This window comes from Prosopis cineraria, unplaced genomic scaffold (assembly GCF_029017545.1).
Source record: "Prosopis cineraria cultivar Desert tree isolate PC_DT_omini unplaced genomic scaffold, ASM2901754v1 PC1, whole genome shotgun sequence".
NCBI lineage: Eukaryota > Viridiplantae > Streptophyta > Magnoliopsida > Fabales > Fabaceae > Prosopis > Prosopis cineraria.
Genome location: NW_026555332.1, coordinates 58,945,075 through 58,953,875, shown reverse-complemented (window position 1 = coordinate 58,953,875; position 8,801 = coordinate 58,945,075).

Below are 8,801 nucleotides of genomic sequence, written 5' to 3'. Positions count from 1 at the left end.
AATTAGAGAGAGAGAGAGAGAGAGAGAGAGCAGTTTTTTTTTTTTTTTTCATTTTCGTGTTTATTTGTTTTGGCCGTTCCGGAATAGTCATGTTTCCACTGCGTGCTCCTCTCCATCTAAAAAGTAGGTCACGTGATAGATGTGAGACAGAGCAGGCTGGGAGAATCAAAATCTCAAGGCCTTTTCTCAATGTAACATATAACTTATATTGCTCACCTTTTATATGTAAATCGTCGCTTTAAAATGTTATAAATCATAGCACAATTTCTTCTCCGCAGCAACGTAATCTGATTCCAAATATTTTTATTTAAAGATAAAATCATGAATTTAAATATTCTTAAAAAAACGACATAAAGTTGTTTGGCAGAATAATGGGGGAAAATGACATTATTTGGGTTGTACGTATGAGGGGGGTTTTTTTGAATGTTACGGTGGCGTGAACATGACAACAGGGCGGGAGGTGTTAGTGGTGTCGGGCCGCTTTGGTATGAGGAGCTGATTAAGCTGACGCTGGACCGGTGTCAGAGATTCCGAGGCTTGTGTTCGCTGCAACGCGCGCACCCATCACGCGTTCCCCAGCCCCATTGCTCGCTCCCCTGCACAAGTGCCCCACAGCCGTGCTTATCCTTTCACCGTGTTTCTTCTTTCTTGTACTCCTCTATTTTTTCCAAGCTTACCACCATGATGGTTTTCCGGCGGGGGAATGAAAAAAGTGTGCGCGTGTGTGCGAGTATATTGTTCAAAATTTCGACGTTGCTGCTTCTCCACCATATGTAGCGTGGATGTTATTCCTAGAAGTCAGCTGCGTTATTTTTCAAAACGATGTACCTTCAATAAGTAAGGACCTGTTGGAATATTTTTTAAAATTAATTTAAAATTTAAAATATAATTTTAAAAAATTTTATTCAAACATTCAATTTTTTAAACTCATTTGATTTTTAAAACTCCATTTAAAATAAGCTGAAATTTGTTTCATTTTAAAAACTTAATATCATAATCAATTCTTGAAATTTTATCCAAACACCATCACATTCTAATAATCAATTTTTTTCAATTAAAATTCAAACACACCCTAAATATTATTTTTTTTATATTTATTCTTCAATAACTAAAAAGTATTTATGTGAGAGTATAATTACTGCAAATATTTTTAAGAATATGCTTATGTAGCGTTGTATTTTTTTATTAAAATATATGTTCTTTAAATATTGGCTTCTAGTTCTTTTTGGTACAAATATTATTAGGTACTTGTTGATTGTTGATACAGACCAAAGCACACCGCATCTTGGGAAGTTGTGTGCACGTGTCCACATCATTTTAGGTTTCAATTGGAGTTCAGTTTTAAAAAGGTAAATATCCAGTAAGGTCGCCGGAATATGGATGGGACTGCCTCCTTGCAAATATAACTTATAAACTATTTCGAATTGTTTTAATTATCAATTGTTAGTTACTCATCCTTTTCGTTTAAAAATACTTTTACGTTCAAACTCGTTATTAACATATTTGCAGGCATGCATAGGTACGTGTATCTTCTGATTATGCATAAAATTTGATAAAAGAAAATTATTATTGCAATAATTAGTTAACCGCTTGAGATGGCCTTGAATCTGTAACTTTTTATTTACCTCTCCAATCTTTTTTATAAATTATTTTTATTAACTTCAGCAATATCAATATAAAAAAATATAATGAATAAAAGTGTATAAAATTCTAGATACGTTTTTGTATAAAAAATTCAAAAAGTAATATTATATTATTATTTTTTTCATAGGATAATTTTAAAAATATTTTTTAAATATTATTTAAAAAATTATATCATAACTGAAACTCATCCGTTTAAAAATATAAAAAATTTTAATCAAATCTCATTCAATAAAATAATTACTTACTTTTTAACTAACCCTATATTTTTATATTTACTCCTATTAACACCCTATAATAAATATAAAGTTATCATTAAAAATAATTTTAAAAAATAATAATAATTACATCTAAAAGAAGACTTAGATTCCATGCCTAGAGCACATCCACGCACCCAATGCATGGCAACATGCGGCAAATTTTTAAGCATAAAATCGAATTAACGGTTACAAGTAAACGCACATGAGAGGTCATTGGTGGATATTTTCACGTATTGGTACTTATTTTCTTCTTTATGGAATCACCCTTAATCAGGATGATGAAGATGAAGCGATTAATCTAAAGTGAAGCAGTTAATAGCATGGTTTCAGTTTTGGATCCATGCTTCAATTCTAAAGTGTTATTATTAGGGAACTCTTTCCACTCCCTTGTAATTTTTATCTCTCAGAAATTTTGAAATTATTTTTAGGTTGTTCAATAATGAGCCTTATTTCTTAGATTGTGGTAAAGATAATGAGAAATTAAGTATTGTGAATTATAATATAATTTTTAAAATGCACCATATTCTGTAAAGTTTATATAAGTAGAGGCTATGTAGGTTGCAATTTAAAATTAAAAAATTTAAAAGCATGCTCATTAATAGATCCGGAATCAAAATCAGCTTTCTCATTCTCGTGGAATCTCTCAAAAATTTAAAAAATAGGAAGTGAGATCCAAATGTTGATTTGTTGTCGAATCAGATCTTCCAAGCTCATCATAAATGACAATGAGTGAAAAACAGAGCGCCTACTCCCTCTCATGTGCATATGCCTCCGACCGTTAACTTAATCACACACTTATAAATTTTCCACGTGTTGCCATGCATTGGGTGTGTGGATTTGTTCCAGGCATAGAATCCAAATCATTCAAAAATTAAAAATATTTTATATTTTTTAATCTTTAATTTTTTAAAAAATATTTTATATTTTTAAATAAAGAGGGTAAATGATATTAAATGTGCCTTTTAAAAGGTGTTTAATGAGATCGGAGGGAGGATACAACAGTCTTCATATACCCTATAGCTCTGCTAGCTTTAATCTGCAACAATCTGATCCTTTCCTCACGGCAAGAAATATCATCCAAGGCTCGAGAATTTTTGTTGACGGACTGTAATGTGGTCAATAATTTTGATGAGCATACTGATTGATTGATTACAGAATAAAAAAGCGATGCCAAAATGAAATTAACAAGGCCTATGCTCTGCCTAGTTCTATTCATACATCATGCTCCTTTAATCTTATTTCATACATAATGCTCCTTTAATTTTATTTATAAATTATTTTTATTAATTTTATCAATATTAATATAATAAAAATATAAAAAATAAAAGTAAGTAAAATTTTAAATATAATTTTTAAATAAAAAATATATAATATAATATAATATTATTTTTTATTTTTTTATTTCTTATTTTTTAAAGATAATTTAAAAAATTTAATTTAAAATAAAGCAATTACATTAATTAATGACTCATAAAATGAGCTAAATTATATTTTTAAAGAGTGATTAATATATAGAAGCGGAGTAGATGCTTGCGTAGGCTTCCTCTCGTGTCTCTTCACTCTTGCGCGAGGATGGCACGTCACATGTTACCTGATTGATAGATGGAACAGAGGAGAACTCTGTGAAAATACAGTATGAGTCTCTACTCTCTAAGTAGTGGAAGGCCGAGCATGACCAGGTATCAAACTTACCCTCCACAAAACCACGCATGGGGTCACCTGTAAGACATGAAACCGCAGTAAAAGCTGACGTGGAGTCAAATCAGAGCAACTATTATGTCAGTTTATGTTGTACAAACCTAGAAAAAAAATTCTTTCTAATTTTATAAGACGTGCTCCCTCCTGTCCCATTTACAATGCACACCTTAAATAGCTCCGTTTAATTTCATTTGTAAATTATGATACTTTCTCCAATTTAAAAATATAAAATATTTTTTAAAATATTAAATATTTAAAAATATAAAATATTTTAAATTTTTTAAGATATAATTATTATTTTTTTAAAGTATCTCTATTAATAATAATTTTATATTACTTATAGGGTATTTAATAAAGATAAGTATAGAAAGATAAGGTTAGTTGAAAAGTAAGTAATTATTTTACTAAGGAGTGAGATTTCGTTAAAAATATATTATATTTTTTAATAAAAGGGGTATAGTTTTTTAAATAATGTTTGAAAAATATTGTCAAAATTACTTTTTATGAAAAAAAAGTAATATGATATTATTTTTTAAATTTATTATATAGAGTCATATTTCAAATTTTACACATTTTTATTTTTTATATTTTTTTATATTGGTATTGATGAGATTGGTGGAAATGATTTATAAAAAGAATAGGAGGAGTACCTTATTAAATTTTTAATATAATTTTTTTGTTTTACCCAAAAGTGTTGAAGAGAACAAATATGTTATTAATATATATATTCTGTTTATTTAAAAATAAAAGGTATTTTTTAAAAATTTAAATGTTAAAAAATATAAAATATTTTTAATTTTTTAAAATATAATTATTACCTTATTTTTGAAAGATTCATTCCCATTTTTTTTAAAAATCAATTTTAATTTATTTTTTTATATAAGAAAAATTATATTTTTTAATAGGCATTTTTTACAAATTTTTTAAATTACCTCTCATGATTTTATCATTAATAGTCATAAGAAACAATTAAGACGGCTTGAATAACACAATTAATAAAGGGTATTGTAGTTTATTTTTTTTTTATTTGTAGACATAATTAATATAGTTAATCAATCTTCTTAACGTGTGTGATGCATTTTTTTTCCTACAAATATAAATAGAGGGAATTTTTTTAAGGGTGAAATACCTTATTAAATAAGGATAAATATGAAAAAATAAAGTTAATTTAAAGATAAGTAACTCCTTTATTAGGGGGTAAGATTCAATTAAAAATACCTTATATTTTTTAATAAAGAGAGTATTTAATAGGAAAAAAATTAAGAATTTATTAAATTTTAAGAAAAGGGTTAATAAATTTTAAAATTTTTTAATTTTAATAAAATATATGAAAAATAATTTATAAATAAAATTAAAGAGGTACTCCTTTCGGCCCTATATATAAAAAAATTTTTATAATGTTTTTTGTCATTAAATATAAAAGATTGTTAGCATATGTTTTAATAAATAAATTATTATACTCTTATTAAATTGAAAAGAGAAAAAAATAGGTACTCTCATTTATTTATTTTTAAAAAATTTATTTTTTATTTATAATAATCAGAGTTAAAATTAAAATAATGTTATACTTTTAATTAAATCACTACTCTCTTCATTTAAAAATGTAAGGTATTTTTTAAAAAGTTAAATTTTAAAAAATATAAGACATTTTTAATATTTTAAAGTGTAATTATTGTCTTTTTTTCAAAAGTATCTTTATTAATAATGAATTTATATTTATTGTAAGATGTTTAATAAAAATAAATATAAAAAAATATGATTAATTAAAGAGTAAGTAATTATTTTATTAAGAGGTGAGATTTAACTAAAAATATTTTATATTTTTAAATATAGAGAGTATCTTTTATTGAGACGAAGGAAGTCCGTGCGTAGCTCAATTCCTGCAGCCACACCACATCACCATCCCTCTTTCTTTCTTTCTTTCTTTAATTTTTTCTTTTTTTCTTTATTTTTTGGTGCCAAATTGCTGTATAGCATACTTCCGCTACAATCGCTACGTGGCATAAAACAACTTGCAATCTCTTAGAGAACTGACACTTCAGCGCCGATCCGTTCATTAAATTATCGTTCTTGACAAAAATATCTTTAAAACTGTATAAATAATTACTTGGTCAGTCCAACAAATCTAGTTCAAATCAAAATATCAGTTATATCTGCCATGTGAATAGCGTGTACTTGGAGTGGTCTCTTAGCTTGTTAAGAGAAACAACGTAACGATGCATGGACAAGTAATTTTAATGTATAGACCACTTTGTCTTATTTTGATAGAACATGTACGTTATAATAATTCAGCGGTCGGTGTTAGAATTTCTGAAAGTTTCATCTGCCTAGACGTCCAGGCGACATGCATACTTCACATTTGATTTTGTATTAATGGAATGAATGAATGCTTTTATACGACAGCTCTTCTTTAAAGATTTGTTAATTACATTTGAATATATCAATTTGTTTCTCGCGACAACGCACTCAGTTATCCGACATTCCATGAGGTGTCCACACGCATTATAACATAGACAAAGGTGTTCTTTTCCAAACTCGTCCCAGTTTAATCAATTACCCTTCGCGGCTTGGGAGAGCATGTCTTTGTGATGTCGAACTTAGAGGTACATGATATGATCTGGATTTTGTGAATGTTGGGTGGCTTTCAGGAGCAATGCTGTGACGGCTCGGCACGATCAATTAATTATAGAAGAAAAACGATTAATATATCACAGTGAATCCTGACATATGTGAGACCAATTATGGTTAGCATCTTCTAGGACAGGGTTAGGGTTTGATTCACGTTTTCGTCTGTTGTCGGCCTGTCAGGGTGATGAGACGTGAGGCATGCGCATTGTCGATTCGCCAATGTTTTAAAGACTGGATGAGCGAATAAACCAGAAAGTTAGCCTGTTGCAATTCTCATAATTCAAATCCGTCTGAATAGATAATCAAAATAACATACTCCTTCGGTGTTTTTTATAAAAAAATATAAAAAATAAAAATATGTAAAATTTTAAATATATTTTTATATAATAATTTAAAAATTATGTCGTATTATTTTTTTTCTCTCATAAAATGTAATTTTAAACATACCTTTTAATTATTATATGAAAAGCTGTGCCGTTACTAATAAATGGTACCAAACAGATTTTTTAAAATGTAATTTATAAATAAAATTAAAAAATAATAATTAAATAAAAATAGTATTAAAATAAAAAACAAGTTAAAACAGTTTAAATTGAACTTTCACGTGTCGTTAAAGAATGCTCAAGTCAAAGTAGGTCAATTAAAGGCAATTGCTAAAACAAGCTAAATGATTGAATCAAATTACTTTTTTCTCCATATGACCACCCCTAACCAATTCAGGTCTGAAAACATTGATATCGGCTAATCAATAAATAAAAAATGATAAAAGTATATTTTTGTTCTTGTAATTTTTTTTTTGAAATGTTAAGCATTCTTTACTAGTAAGTGGGGCATTTTTTTTCATAAATTATTTTGAAATGAGCAGAAATCCCTATCATTGATCCTTTAATGGATGGAATTTTTGCTCCTCTACAAAGTAGTTTTGGAAAAAGAATTTCTCGCTTACAAATATAAAGTATCTAACACTACTTGAAGGAGATTATAGGAAAAAAAATATTTTAACCTTTTAAAATATGCAAATGATAATAAAATTTCATAAAATGTGAAAATAACTAAAATATGCAAGTCCCTGTGGACCTTTCAAGCATTAATTATTTTTTATAAAATAATTAAAATACTCTCAATTTAAAATAAAAATAAATCCTACTGACTATTTTAATTTTAGCAATAGTAACTGTTTTTCTTTTGGCAGTGATAATAATAAAACAACTAATTACAACTTTTTTTATACAAATTTTTTATTTATTAAAATTCAAATGTTGTAAATATTCATAATTACTTTAATTTAAATAATAACTATATTTTTTCTATAAATGACTAGAATTTTGCACAGGAAAAATTATAATTGCTTATTTCATTTTGGTTATTGCTTAAATTAAAATAGTTACTAATATTTATTTTTATGTTAGAGTGTATTTTTGCTCTTTTGCTTACCTTTTAAAAGCGTAGGGCACCTTGTATTAATAAATAAGATTTTTTTCTTCTAAATTATTTTTTAGTTGAGCAAAATTCTCCTCCTTTAAAAATCCTTTAATGAAAGGTGATTTTGGCTCTCCCAAAAAATGATTTAGAAGGGAAAATCTCATACTTATTAATATAAAGTATCCGACACTCTTTGAAAGAAAATATATATATATATTTGAACCTAAAATAAAAGAGACGGGACAATACAAGGGGCTTTTCTTCCATGTCCCCTCCATCCTTCTCCGTGCACTTAGCTCGGCATTTGGAATTGGTTTAGGTACTCGTTATATAACGAATAACATGGATGTTCAGATTTAAATTTGCTATGAATTGATCATTTATATGTATGTTGAATAGTTTAGATTTAGCATTAATTTTAAAAAATTAGAATTTTTTATTTTAGTAAATGTAATATTAAAAATAAAGATAATTTTTAAACTAATACTTAAAAAATTAAAAAAAGTTGCAAGTCAAAGATTTTAAAATCGAACTATTCAAACTTTAGAGTAATTATGGATAATTAATTGATAAAATTCTAAAGGCTTTTAATAGTGAATTAAGCCATCAAGATTAAATATATATCATACATATTAGCGATAAAATATATTTATTAATTTTTTATAATTTTTATTTTAATAATTAAATAATAAAATAAAAATTGTGAATCTCAACAATATCCGATGAGCGCCGAAACCGGGCTCCACAACACTTCCTTTTCCTCTGGTGCATAACTTCCACACTCATTTCTTCCACAGTACATGGCTTACGGGCTCCTTAATCTTCATACAAATGTTTTCTCCTTCTTTCGCATCGAACTGGTTAAAACATCTCACCCGAAAAAGTTTTGAGGAGGAAGAGGAAGAAGAAGGAGAAGCAAAATCACTTCTTGCTGGTAAGTCGAATCTGATCTGTCACGAACAGAATGTTAAGCGGATTGGGTTTTCCTTTTTACGTTCAATGCCAAGACCTTATATATGAATCTAATGACGATTACACTACACAGGGCATCCCATGGATCCCACTTTTTTTTTAAATATTCTGAAGTCTCCATTTCTCATTCGCGTCTATATAATAAATATATCGGATCTGTGTTGATACCCACGCACGCAC